Consider the following 14265-nt stretch of genomic DNA (forward strand, 5'->3'; position numbering starts at 1 on the left):
CATATCACTCATAGTTTCATGAACTATATGAGAGACCTGTTGATTTGTGAACAATGTTTATTATCACTTTGTCAGATGAAGAAATAATAAAAATAAAAATTGTAGATCTTAATGAGTTATATCTTTGGTATTCATCACTTTTTCAACTGAAATCATTTGTTGTTTCAAAATCTTGTTAGAACTTGTCATTTTTTTTAATTTGAAATTTTGAATTGCTCAAACTTTGTCAAACGAAAAGAATGACCAAATCAACATAGTAACTTGATAGGACATGATTTTAGAAAATTTTAGAGAAAAATCATCACATTTGGAGTTAGTATGAGGAAGAAAGACTAGTTACCAATTTTACCTAGAGATTAAAAAGAAAAATCACAACTGTTCATGATGATCAATGATGAACAAGTGTGATTTCTCTTTTTAATCTATGGCTGAAACTTGTAACTAGTTTTTCTCTCTCATACTAACTCCAAATGTGATGGTTTTTTTCCTAAAATTTTCTAAAATCATGCTTATCATTTTAGTCTGGTCATCTATCTTTGTCACTAATTTTGAACAATTCAACTTTTGAATTTCAAAAATGACAACTTCAAATATGATTTTCAACCACTAAATGATTTCAGCTGTAAAGGTGATGAATATAAAAGTTGTATAACTCATCAAGATCTCTGACTTTATTTTGGTCATTTCATCATTTCATAAAGTGTTAAGTGATTTCATAAAGTTTTAGCAGTAATAGAGTGGATGTTGAAATAGATTCATCTGATGTTGCAAAGGGTAGTCTCACACACATACATAAATATATAGTCTCACACACATACATAAATATATAGTCTCACACGCATGTATAAATGAAGTCTTACAACACCACACACTTACACAACACTCCACGTTCAACAACTAGCTAGCCCGTTGTAACGACTTTTCCCTTAACACCTTTTCGTTCCCATGGCAATATATCTTTGGGCAGGTTCTTTTCCACAACACTGATCTTCTTAGGAAAGTCTGTGAATAGCGGCATCTCATCATAGTTATTGTAAGCTTCAAATCGTCCATGCCATCACGTGTTGTTTCCCAGAGGCAACCACGTGCTTTGTCTTCTTCTTCGGGAGAGGTTACTTTGTGGATCAGGCATAGAGAAAACTTGTGCGACACGTGAAGCGAGCACCCAAGGTCATCTTGGTAGCCTAGATTCTTGAGGTCCAGGACTCTCAATCTGATCTCGTTCAGTTGGTGTTGTTTGATCCAGCGGCATCGAAACAGGGCCACCGTTATATCCCTTCCATAGTCAAGTTCCCATATCTCTTCAATGATGCCAAAGTATTGGATCTTTTGCCCTACTCCATTGAGAGCTTCTATTCGAACGCCGCTATTTTGGTTCTCATATTTACTATCCTTTGTGTGGGGTATAGTACATGTACCCATTGATGTCATAAGCTTTCTAAGATGTCACTTGTCTCGATGGCCCCTCCGCCAACCTACTGATGGTAATAGAGTCTATGGTTTCTCCAAATGATATGTTTTTGTCCTTCAACCATGGCCCAACTCACCTCTTTGTAATCATGGTTGATGAACACTTTTCTACCACTGGTGCCCTTTGAAAGGTCCTAATATGGCTAGAGGGGGGTGAATAGCCTATTTAAAATCTACAAATCAACTAGAGCAATTTGATTAGTATGACAAATAGCGTAATGCAAACTTGCTCTAGCTCTACAAGGGTTGCAAGCCACCTATCCAACAATTCTAGTTGCAATGATTACTTAGACACCCAAACTTGCTATGTAACTACTCACTAAGAGCTCTCAAACTCGCTACTCAAAAGAGCTCAACTAGATGAATGTAAATAATAAAGCAAGCTCTCAATTCTAATTACACTAAAGAGCTTGTATCAACTAGTTTACAAGAATGTAAATAGGTGAATAGGGTGATTATACCGCCGTGAAGGGGATGAACCAATCACAAGATGAAGATTAAGCCAATCATCGGGAGAATGCAAATGACAAGAGACAACCGATTTTTCTCCCGAGGTTCACGTGCTTGCCAACACGCTAGTCCCCGTTTGTGTCGACCAACACTTGGTGGTTCGGTGGCTAAGAGTTGTTTCACAAACCTCGTCCACACGATAGGACACCGCAAGAACCGACCCACAAGTGAGGTAACTCAATGACACGAGCAATTTACTAGAGTTACCTTTCGGCACTCCGCCGAGGAAGGTACAACTCCCCTTACAATCACCGAAGGTGGCCACGAACAATCACCTACTCGTGCCGATCCTCCACCACTGCACCGAGCCATCTAGGTGGTGGCAACCACCAAGAGTAACAAGCGAAATCCACAGTGCAACATGAATACCAAGTGCCTCTAGATGCAATCACTCAAGCAATGCACTTGGATTCTCTCCCAATCTCACAATGATTATGGATTAATGATGGAGATGAGTGGGAGGGCTTTAGCTAAGCTCACAAGGTTGCTATGTCAATGAAAATGTGCAAGAGAGTGAGCTTAAGCCGGCCATGGGGCTTAAATAGAAGCCCCCACGAAATAGAGTCGTTGTACCCCTACACTGGGCACACTGTGGGCTGACCGGACGCTCCGGTCAGACTGACCGGACTCTAGACCCAGCGTCCGGTCAACCGATGTAACCCACGTGTTATTGTCCATTCAACAGGAACCACCCAATCGCAACGGCTAAGTAGCGACCAGATGCTCCGTCATAAGTGACCGGACGCTGAACCCCCAGCGTCCGGTCATTTCCAATAAGCTTCCAAATCAGGTTTTCTTCGACCGGACGCGTCCGGTCCACCTCGACCGGACACACCACAACATCTGGTACAAAACCGTAGATACTGTGCTGACCCGTCAGTTCGACCGGACCCAGACTTCCAGCGTCCGGTCAATTTAGATCCAGCGTCCGGTCACTTACAGTGACCTCTAACTTTTCTATCGAGGGCGCCGGTGGCACCGTCGGACTGTCCGCACTCTACGGGAGGACACTCCACCGGTGAAGTATCTTACCCTTGCTCAAATGTGCCAACCACCAAGTGTATCACCTTGTGCACATGTGTTAGCATATTTTCTCAAACATTTTCAAGGGTGTTAGCACTCCACTAGATCCTAAATGCATATGCAATGAATTAGAGCATCTAGTGGCACTTTGATAACCATATTTTGATACAAGTTTCACTCCTCTTAATAGTACGGCTATCTATCCTAAATGTGATCACACTCACTAAGTGTCTTGATCACTAAAACAGAATGGCTCCTACATTTTATACCTTTACCTTGAGCCTTTTGTTTTTCTCTTTCTTCTTTTCCAAGTTTAAGCATTTGACCATCACCATGCCATCACCATTGTCATGATCTTCGCCATTGCTTCATCACTTGAAGTAGTGCTACCTATCTCATAATCATCTTGATAAACTAGGTTAGCACTTAGGGTTTCATCAATTAACCAAAACCAAACTAGAGCTTTCACCCTTCCCAGCTAGCCTACCCTTGTAATGAGAATCGGGTTTACCAATCCCTTTCTGTACTTTTAGGAACTCTTGACAGCACTCGATGACTTCTTTAGTACTATAACCCTCTATCATGGAGCCCTCTGGGTATGCTCGATTATGCACGTATCAGCTTAGAACTGACATGAACTGCTCATAGGACCACATTTCATGCAAGTAGCAAGGGCCCAGCGCCTATATCTGATGAACCATGTGAATCATGAGATGTGGCATTATATAAAAAAAAGCAGGAGGTAAACACATCTCTAGTTGGTTTTGTGTCTCTACCACAATTCATGTAGGTCACTCAGCTCTTTCTTACCAATCGTCTTCTGTGAGATCTTCGAAAAGAAGTAGCACATACAGGTGATGGCCATTTTCAAGAACTCTGGCTTTATAGCCCTGATTGTAATAGGTAGAAACACTGTCAGCATCATATGACAATCGTGAGCCTTGCAGTGTATTATTGACAAGTCCTTCATCGACACTAGCTTCTTCACATTCGCTGAAAATCCAGTCGGGACGTTGACCCCCTCAGGAAAGTGCATATAGCTCTCTTCTCTTCAAGTGTTAGGTTGAAGCACGCTATGGATAGAGTGTATTTTCCATTAGCCTCAGATACCGAGTGAAGCTGTGGCATCACGTTTAGCTGCACCATGTCTTTTCGTGATTTTAGACCATCCTTTGACTTGCCTGTGTCCATCAAGGTAGCAATGAGACTCTCAAAGACATTCTTCTACACATGCATAGCATCAATGGCATGGGGGACCTCCAAGTCTAGCTAATAAGGCAGATACTGAAAGAAGATCGATTGTTCCTTGAAAGGTACATCTTCGACAGGAGGTGTGCTTCTATCTCTATTCATCCCATCTGGATTCTTCTTTCCATAGACGACGCATATACTTTTCACCATTCTGTACACGTGTTCTCCGTTATGATGTCTCTCCGGAGGGGGTTCAATCTCTGGGGTGTTGTCATAAAATCTAAAGAACAATTTGATGCGGTACTTGTGACTTGTCTTTAAGAAGTGCCGGTTTCTTAGGTAAACTATCTTCTTAGATGCATCCAGGAACACCCATGTAGTACCATCCAAGCAAACTAAGCATCTCATCTTTCCTTTGATTTGTCTAGATAAAGCAAACAGCGCGGGGTAATCATTAGTAGTAACAAATATTATTGCTCTACATATGAAGTCCTCCTTTCGGAACGCATCGTACATTGGCTCTCCATGCCTCCATAGCCTCTCCATTTCTTGCATCAAAGGCTCGAGGAACATGTCTATATCAATGCCTGGTTGTTTAGGGCCAGAAATAAGAATAGTGAGGAGAAGGTACTTTCTCTTCTGACACAACCACGTTGGGATGTTGTACATGGTCAAGATCACTAGCCAAGTGTTGTGGTCGCTCATCCTCTCATTGAAGGGATTCATTCCAATGGTGCTCAAGCCAAACCGTACATTCCATGGGTCATCGCTGAATTCTTTGTGCTTCTCATCGATCCTTTGCCACTGACTACAATTAGCCGAGTGTGTAATCTTATCATCATCCACCTTGCGCTCATCATCCCACCATGTCATAGGGTTTAGGAAGATACGTCTCAAGCGGTCGGTCACTGGCAGGTACCACATTACCAAGGCAGGAATTCTTCTCTGCTTTGCATCGTTTCCTAATGGAGTGTCCTCTGGGGGCTGAGATTTTTGTACCACCTTTTTTGTACCCTTCTTATTCCTCTTTTTCCCCGTGGAGGCTTCGTCCCCACCGTAAAGGTCATTGTTCTTGTACCGGTTGGCCCCACACCGGGGACATTTATCCAGTGACTTGAACATTTTGCCATAAAAAAGGATACAGTGGTTGGGGCATGCATGGATTTTTTTCAAACCCCATTGTCAATGGACTTATGACCTTCTTCGCTTGGTATGTGTTGGCAGGAACTAAGTTTGGTTGTGGCAACACCCATGACAGGAGACGCAATAGATCATTGCAACTACAGTCTGACCAGCCGTACTTAGCCTTTAGGATGAGTAGCTCAAGCGCAAAACGTAGCAATGTCCAATGTGTCGGACATCCCTTTTCAACACCATACACAATCTCCTTCGATGCTTTTGTAACCCTTTCCAAATTTTCTAGACCTTTCGGGCTCTTTAGTAAAATCTCTGGTCCAAGGGCCCGAATCATGTCCTCCAAATCATCTTCATCCCTGACACGTGCTCCGCCATCATTATTGGCACCACCTTCGTCGTTACCATCCCAACCACCAGCATCACCACCTTGTTCATTGCCAAACTCGGGATCCATTCGTGCATCAAGCTCTGCTGAATATTGGGACATGGATTCTAGGGTTTCGTCGTCGTATTCCTCATCATCCTCGTCGTTAACAATAACCGTTTCACCATGATGAATCCACACTGTGTAGTACTCAACAAATCCTCGCACAATCAAATGTGATCTGATGATAGTCACATCTGTCCATGCCATACGGTTCTTGTAATCTTTACAGGGACAAACAATTGTATCATTATTCTCTATCAACGTCGTTTCATGCTTCTCTACGGCTTTAATAAATTTATCCACCTCTTCACGGAAGCTTACCTTGAACCTTAACAAACCATACATCCAAGAGTTCTTGTACTCCATCTTTTACAACAACAACAAAACAAACATTAAAGGACTACTTATTCAGATATATATAAAAATGAATCAAATTAATAATTACTTGAGAATAATTGTATATACTTCAGATATATATGAATATAAATCAAATATAATTACATGAAGCATACAAACACACCATGGTAGAGGAAAATTAATTAATGGCCCATTTATCCATAAATATTTAAAATACATATTTATTGATTATAATAAACAATTTCAAAGACAACAATTAGCAACAATTATATTTTACCCAATATCTTACATGCAAACCCTAGTCCAATTTCATCAAACATAAATTTACAAAAACAAAATTAATAAAAAAACCAAACCCTAGATCTAGATCTAGATCTATATGCACATGAAACATCCATAAAACTAGCTAATTGTTCACTAAAATTAAGAAACATGGACCAAATAAGGGTATGATCTTGTTTCCCTACCTAATTTACCCTACTACATTCAAAACTTGGGTCTAATTTGCTTCAAAAGTAGCTCAAGCACCATAGAAGAGAGAGAAAAACAAAACTCTAATTACTCACTAACCAACCATTAAAACTTCAAAAAAAGTATGGAATAGCATTTTCTTACCTTCTACAACCTCTCCATCAAAGGATTTGAGACCAAAACCTTCTCCCTTAGTAGAGCAATTTTTGGGAGGTGTCCAAGACCTTCCTACCTTTTTTCACGGGTTGAAGTGAGTGACTCGAGGAGGAAGAAGGGGCTGCAGGTATTTATACGTGGGTCTTTTGTAGGGGCGGCTGGTGATTGAGCCGCCCCTACAAATCGCAGGTATTTATACGTGGGGCATTTGTAGGAGCGGCTAGTGATTGAGCCGCCCCTACAAATCGTAATACCAGGGGCGGCTCGTATCACCAGCCGCCCCTACTATGCCATTTGTAGGGGGGCTGGTCTCGTGGGTCCCGAGCACGCCCACTGTAGGGGCGGCTCCATCACCAGACGCCCGTACATGCGTCTGAAAATACTTGCAAAAATACCTAAAAACACTTAAAACATGTAAACATACGCAACATTCAAATAAAACACTTGCATCATATGTGTGAAAACCATATGGGACATCTAATAAACACACTTGCAACATATGCCGGGAAAAAAAAAACGGATGAAACATTGACAACAGGAGTTCGAACATACGTGTACAACCATTGCAACATGTGGCAATATGCCGATTTACTTTTGCAACATCCGTATGAAACACTTGCAACATACCTCTGAAACATTTGAAACACTTGAAACAGACGCTTACAACTTTAGTTTCAGCACAAACGTCTCCTTGTCACTTGGAGAATGGAGGCTCGTCGGCATGTGGAGTTAGTTAGTGCCGGCGTGCTTTGTAGTCAGTGGCTCGGTGGTGGCTGTGCGATAAGGCAGGGGGCAGCGGCCGCGCGCCGTCCAGGGAGGTAGTGGCAGCGCGGTAACCGAGCGTCGCAACTCGCAGGCGGCTACGCGCTTGACATAGAGCCAGCAACCGCAACCGCCGCATCTGTTAGGGCTGGCAAATCGTGCGCCGCGTGCGGAGTTGATTTTGTTTTTTTATTAGACGAGCGGTGCTATGGGGGCATGTAGTGGAGCGAGACGTCTGGTCTTCGGACGTTTTAAAAGATTTGGCAGTGGTAAATTTTTTCAAACCCCCCCCCCCCCAGGGTACAAAATGGTCACTCTATGAGATACAAATAACAGAGAAAAAAGACATTTTGAACGATTGTTGTGAGGTCTACAAGTGTACAAAGGGCGATTGTGGTTTCTATGGCTGATAATGAGGACCACGCAGAGCCACCATAGCGCTTAAAATGGATTTTCTTGTACAGGCGACACTTCTTTTTTCTTTCTTTTTTTTTGCCATGAACTATCTACGTACAGGTGGCCGGTAGCCGGTAGCCACGATAAAAACGACGCAGTTCGCTCCGGCCCAAGCGCACGACGTCGACGCCTCTCGTCGGTCTAGAACCTTCGTTTCTAGAACCCATGGTAAATCGCGGCGCGCAGACACATCCGTAGCAGCAAGCAAGCACGCGTCGGCGTCGCCTAGCTGTAAATTTTTGGTCCGTAGTGGCGCCGCACTCACACGTCGCCGCTCTCTCGTCGCTGTCGACCGACCCAACCCGGAGCTAAGCTCGTCTCCTTCCGGCGCTGTACCAGGTGCATCCGTGGCACGCATGGCCAAGTCTTACCCGACGCGGAAAGGGCAGGGCGTTCATTCGTCGTCTGAGCACGCAGGCGCAAGTGCTAAACGGCCGGTGCTGCTGCCTGCGTTGTAGCGAAGCCACCAGGATACCCGCCCCTTGCCCCCCTGTGTGCGAAATTCTCGCGCTCCTGGTCCGCGCGTTGTGTGCGACTGGTGAGTTGGCAGCTGGACTTAGCATACAGGCCGGAGTATCTACGTCGAGGTTGTTGCTCGAATCCGAATTCTGCTCTGGTTTTCTTCAATCTTCACCGAGCGAGGCCTCTCATTCGATTCGAATCGAATCGATTGTGCTAATTTCTTTACTATCCATGAAAAGGATCCACACGACACGAGTTCACAAGAAGAGAGCTGGGAATGATCATTTTCTGAGCCTAAATCCCTTGGTGTCACCGTTCCAACAAGGGAGACATCAAGGGGGACAACTTCTCACGTAACGGCTGCCATGGCGTCTCCCAAGAAAAAAACTAATTGTCTATTTTGACTAGACGACGTCAGAGAGCTGAAGAGCAAGATATAATGTAGTACCGCATCAAATAAAATCGTTGACTGGGATACAGAAACAGAAGCTGCTTGCTTTGATCTACTGGAGATACGGATGCTAGAACAGCGGGGCAGCAGGAGGAGAGCACCTCGCCAACGGCAAGGACGGCCCTCGCTGCCCGGTCCATACGTCGTCTCAATTCGCCCTAGTACTTTGACCCTCGCTGCCCTTTCCACGCCAGCTTTCCGATTCCCACGCCCCCCTTTCTCTTCTTCTTCCTCCTTGCTCGGTTCTTTTTTTCTCCTTCTTAATTATTGCAATCGCGCACCCTCAGAGACCGAATATTTGCACTGTCCCATTGTGTTTATGTGGTTTCAGTTTACGTTACAGCAGATTTTGGATCTTCTTCTCCTGTCCCCTGTCATTCCAGCAATGTCACGTACTGGTACGGTACTCTCCTGCATTGACACCGGTTTGGCACGGTGTGACTGTTCAAACTTGCTATGCGACTTTCCTATGTTGTGGCACGTTTACTTACTGCCTAACCCGCGCATGAAAAGAGTTCGTATAATACAATACGCTCTACGGGCCTGTTCGCTGGTTGGTTTCTGGGCTGGTTTGGACTGACTGGTGCTGGTTATTGTGAGAGGGAAAACACTGTTGGCTGACTGGTTTGGACTGGCTGAAACCAACAAGCGAACAGGCTGCTAATTGTTGTCCTGTATATAGGCCCAACTTAGGTTTGGCGCCAATTTGTCTTTCGCCGTTTTCCTGCACAGTATTTGTAATGAACATTATAGCAAAATAGTGGAAGGATGATACATCAGGTACATTACGCTTGAGTAAATGTGACGGTGTCAAAAGGATGTTTTTGTTAGTGATACTTGTGCACAATAGTCTGTAGATGAGCTAATAAGTGTACACTGCTGGTTGTATGTACACTTATAGTTTATCTATCAACATACTCGTTAGCTCACTTGTGACCAACACGTTTCTTTCATAAATTTATTGATCCTTGTGCATAAGGTGACTATAAACTTACAGCGCACGCTTCTCTTATCTACCTCAACCTAAAGTTCACCTACAGTTGTTTCCTATACTTGCTCGAAGTAATCTCTAGCTTACGAGTTGTTCGGCTAATGGTTTCTACGGCTGATAAGCCGGCTGATGCTGATTTGTTATGTGGGAAAAACACTGTGCCAATAACTGATAAGCCGGGCTCCTAAGTTCAAAAGTTCACGCTAACAGGGCAATTTTCGTACCTTTCAAATCATGGAAAATTGAAATGGCCACCAGTAGCAGCAACACCCAGCGGGCCCTTTCCGCAATACAGCAGTACTACAGGGTGTGGAACCAAAAGAGCACGCTGCCTATAATACCAGTGGCCCCTTTCCCCTGTTTCCTCGACGCTTTCCCATTCTTCTCCGTTCCCTCGCCTCCACTTCTCTCTGCCCCCAGCGCCATTGCCCACCGCATTGCAGACGGACAGGACCAAACAGCACCAAAGCCCAGGAATCCACTTGGATCGATCCATGGGGAGGCGCGAGATGAACGGGCGGCTATCGGCCGAGTACCAGGGCCTGGAGGTGAAGGTGCCAACCTGTTCCGGTGCCCCATCTCGCTGGACGTGATGCGCTCCCCCGTGAGCCTCTGCACGGGCGTCACCTACGAGCGCGCCTCCATCGAGCGCTGGCTCGACTCCGGCAACACCACCTGCCCGGCCACCATGCTCCCGCTCCCCTCCACCGACCTCGTCCCCAACCTCACCCTGCGCCGCCTCATCGCGCTGTGGGCGTCCACGGCCGCGCCCTCCTCTCCCTCCTCCTCCTCGTCCTCCTCACCGCCCGCGGCGTCCGCCGTCGGGCCCACGCCGGCCGCCGCCGCTGCCGAGCTCCTCCGCCGGGTCGCTGACCCCGGCGCCGACCCCTGCCCCCCGCTCCGGAAGCTCGCGGCTTTCCTCTCCGACGACGACGTGGACGAGTTCGACAAGAACGCGCTGGCTCGGGCCAGCGGCGCAGCGGAGACCGTGGCGTCCGTGCTGCTGCGGAGGTGGGCGGACAGGGAGGCCGCGGAGGGCCGCCGTGCGTGTGCTGGCGGCGATCGCGGCGTCCGACTGCATCGAGGAGGAGAGCAAGAGGCGCGTGGCCGCGGCGCTGGTAGCCGACGCGGCGTCCGCGGCCGCGGCCCTGGCGCGCGTGCTGCGGAGCGGGACCTCGCTGGAGGCGCGCGTGGACGCGGCGAGGCTGGTGGAGTCGCTGCTCCACAATGCGGCGGCGTCGGCAGTCCCCGGCGCGCGGGCGGCGGTGGCGGAGTCCGAGGAGCTGGTCGGCGAGCTGATCCGCCTCGTGGGCCCCGCGGACGACGACGAGAAGAAGAAGAGCGGCGGCGGCGGCCTGACCCCTGGACAGGCAGGCCGTGGCGGCGGGGCTGTCGTGCCTGGCGGCTATCGCGGCGACGCGGCGCGGCGCCCGCGCCGAGATGGTCCGTCTGGGCGCCGTGCCCGCGGCCGTGCGCGTGCTGGAAGCCGACGACGCCGGGTCCACGAGGCAGGCGCTCCGCGTGCTGGAAGCCGCGGTGGGGTTGCGCCGAGGGCCGCGCCGCGGGTGTGCGAGTCGGCGGGACCGCGGTGCCCGCGGTGGGTGTCCAAGATGATGAAGGGCGGGATGGGGGCGTGGAGGCGGCAGGTGTCGGTGCTGTGGGCGGTGTGCCACCGGTACCGCGGACCGGCGCCGCCGTGGAGGCCGCGGCGGGCGTGCGAGGGCGGGCTCACCAAGCTGCTGCTGCTGATGCAGAGCGGGTGCTCGGCGGCGACAAGGCAGATGGCGTCGGAGCTGCTCAAGATCTTCCGGGTGAACGGCAAGAGCTGCGTCGCGGGGTACGACTCCAAGACCAGCCACATCATGCCCTTCTGATCCTGTTCGGCGTCGGCGATGCAACGGGGGAACCAACTCTCATTTTTCTGTTTCATTCACTTTTCCAATTCCCATTTCTTGATTTTGATTCAGTGGAAGTACATAGAGCAGGAAAGAATCGCTTCTATTGGAGCAACACAAATTTGTACATGGGTAGAGAATTTTGGTAGAAAGAAAGAAAGAAATTCAGCTTGTCTGTTGGGAAATCACTCTTCGTTTCAAATTTCAATCGTGAACCATGTTACTAGCCCTTCTACTACATGCATTTGGCGAAATGCTGCGACGAGGTTTTGATGTTGGATCAGCATCAGTGATCAGGTCCGTCCGGCAAACTAACATGCAATTTGCATGCCTCGTATCGTATGCGCTAGTCTAGTATAACGGTCGAAGACGTCAAAACCTGGCTCGCACGAGTCCCGATTGCTTGACATCCAAACTTGTACCCACTAGCATGCTTGGTAATATACCCCGGCAACAGTATTTTTCTCTCACACAAACCAACCAGCAATACTTCTTCACGATACGAACCAGCTAACCAAATACCCCCGGTCGGTCCGATGGCGAGCAAAGGAAGTGGCCAACACGTTGATGAACGTAGTAGTCTTGCATTTGCGTCGGACAGCCGGATGGTCATCAGCTTTCCGTCTGACCGGGCTGGTGTTGGCAGATTAGCATGCGAGGAAGCTGACTCAGGAAAGAGGGGGCAGGGTTGACGGACTTCATCATATATTATTAATGATACAACGAGGATCATGAATTCATCATCAATTGGAAAAGGAATCACAAAATGAAGCAGCCGAAGCATAGCGTCTGACCATGATGATCAAATAATAATCTGCGTGAACCATGAGATTCATGTCTCGTATGTTATGCATTGCCACATCGCGTGGCCGTCGTCGTCGGAGAGCAACTAGTCCTAGTACGTATTAGTCAAACAAAATCTTCCAAAGAAAAAAGTATTAGTCAAATAACACTGGGGAAGCAAAACAATTCACAAGAGCAAGAACAACAAGAAGCAGGGCAATGCGTGGTTCTTGAGGCAGGAAGACATGCATGTTTCGCTCGCTCCTGCTGGTGGTTAGGATAAGAAAGAATACGGCACATGATCTGATATGAGATGCGAGTAAGAGACGTCCTGGTCCTGGCCCCTGGGGCCCTGGGGGCCATCGGTATCCCACTCGCAATGATCTGTTCATCGGTTCTTTCTTGACAGCAGCCAGGAGCCCCACACCTCAAGCCATAGCCACCAAGGATTCAAGGGCGGCGGGGCAGGTCTCATGCAGGTCAACTTCACCACAAGATGTGCATCTACAGTCGGTGCAGTGCAGAAATGACGAGGCAGGAACAACCTGTTACCTGTTCGGGACCGCGCGGAGGACAGCATTTTCAACGTCTACTCTGCTGCCGCTACTAGCACACGGTAGTGTGCTACTACATAGCCAATCAATTGGGGTACTGAAAAATGGACCTAAAAGCTAGCGCAATGCCCACTTGTAGCATCAGCATGCATGAATGAATGGAGAGCTCCATTTGAATTGAGTTCGTGGTGGGTAGTACCATAAAGATTAAAGAGGTGAAGATCCAGCTGCCGAGCACCTAACAAAGTGAAAAAGCGGCAAACCAAGGGCGGGCAGGTCGCCCAACACATGCATGCAGTGGAATCACGCGTGCGTCGCGCCTCCTCGCCTCTCTTCTCTCTCTTTTAACCCCACTTTCACTGCTTCAATTCTTCTTTCGTTCTTCCTTTCCAAGTTTTTTTTAAAAAAAAAGAACTTCTGCACTGCAGCGCCTCTTTATCTGAGCAGTACGTACCGCTCCATTCGTTTATGTGATGATGTATATAATAAAGAAAACGTATTTTCTTTGTTCCAAATTATATCCAGTCAAAGGTTTGTTGTTCCGCGCCAGTGTGCCATGCTATTCGGGCGGCACAGCTAGGATGATACGCGGAGAGATCAGTAGCCAATTCTATTTATTATTATGATTTGCCGCCATGAGATACGGCATCAGAGACGACTTGACCGCGGCGATAGCGATGCGATACGATACGATGCTACCGGGGCACAACACAGGAAAGGTGCAAGGAAGGAACCACGGAGGAAGCCTGCCCTGCACTCGGCACTCGGAAAGCAAGTTGGGTGGAGAATTATACATGGTGGCACATTATTTTAGTGAGCATTTTGACTGTGTCGCCACCAATAATGCAGCTCCGTTCGTTTCGCTGAAAAAACAAGTCAAAATATTGTTCCGCCTGATTTGTTGTGAGAGAAAAACACTCAAACAAGCTGAAAAAGCATAGATTATAAGACAAAGCGAACAGTGCCGCAAGCTCAGGGCGTCCCAACGGTTTCTAAGTAGTTAGTCTAGGAAGAATTCTATTGTCTATAAGGAGAGAGATCAAATAGCTAGCGACTCTTAAATAGCTAGATCTAACATGATCTCCTAAAAATAACTCTCTCACAGCTTAAATAACTCTTTACTATAATATTCTTTTTTTATTATTTCTAAGCCCAATCTAGCTAGCTAT

General features: G+C 47.3%; 1 pseudogene; it reads left to right on the top strand.

The window, feature by feature from the left end:
- Window positions 1-10358: 10358 nt before the first annotated feature.
- Window positions 10359-11926, top strand: LOC136473627 (U-box domain-containing protein 27-like; annotated as a pseudogene).
- Window positions 11927-14265: the final 2339 nt, after the last annotated feature.

Source organism: Miscanthus floridulus, chromosome 8, assembly GCF_019320115.1.
Source record: "Miscanthus floridulus cultivar M001 chromosome 8, ASM1932011v1, whole genome shotgun sequence".
In the NCBI taxonomy this organism is placed as follows: Eukaryota; Viridiplantae; Streptophyta; class Magnoliopsida; order Poales; family Poaceae; genus Miscanthus; species Miscanthus floridulus.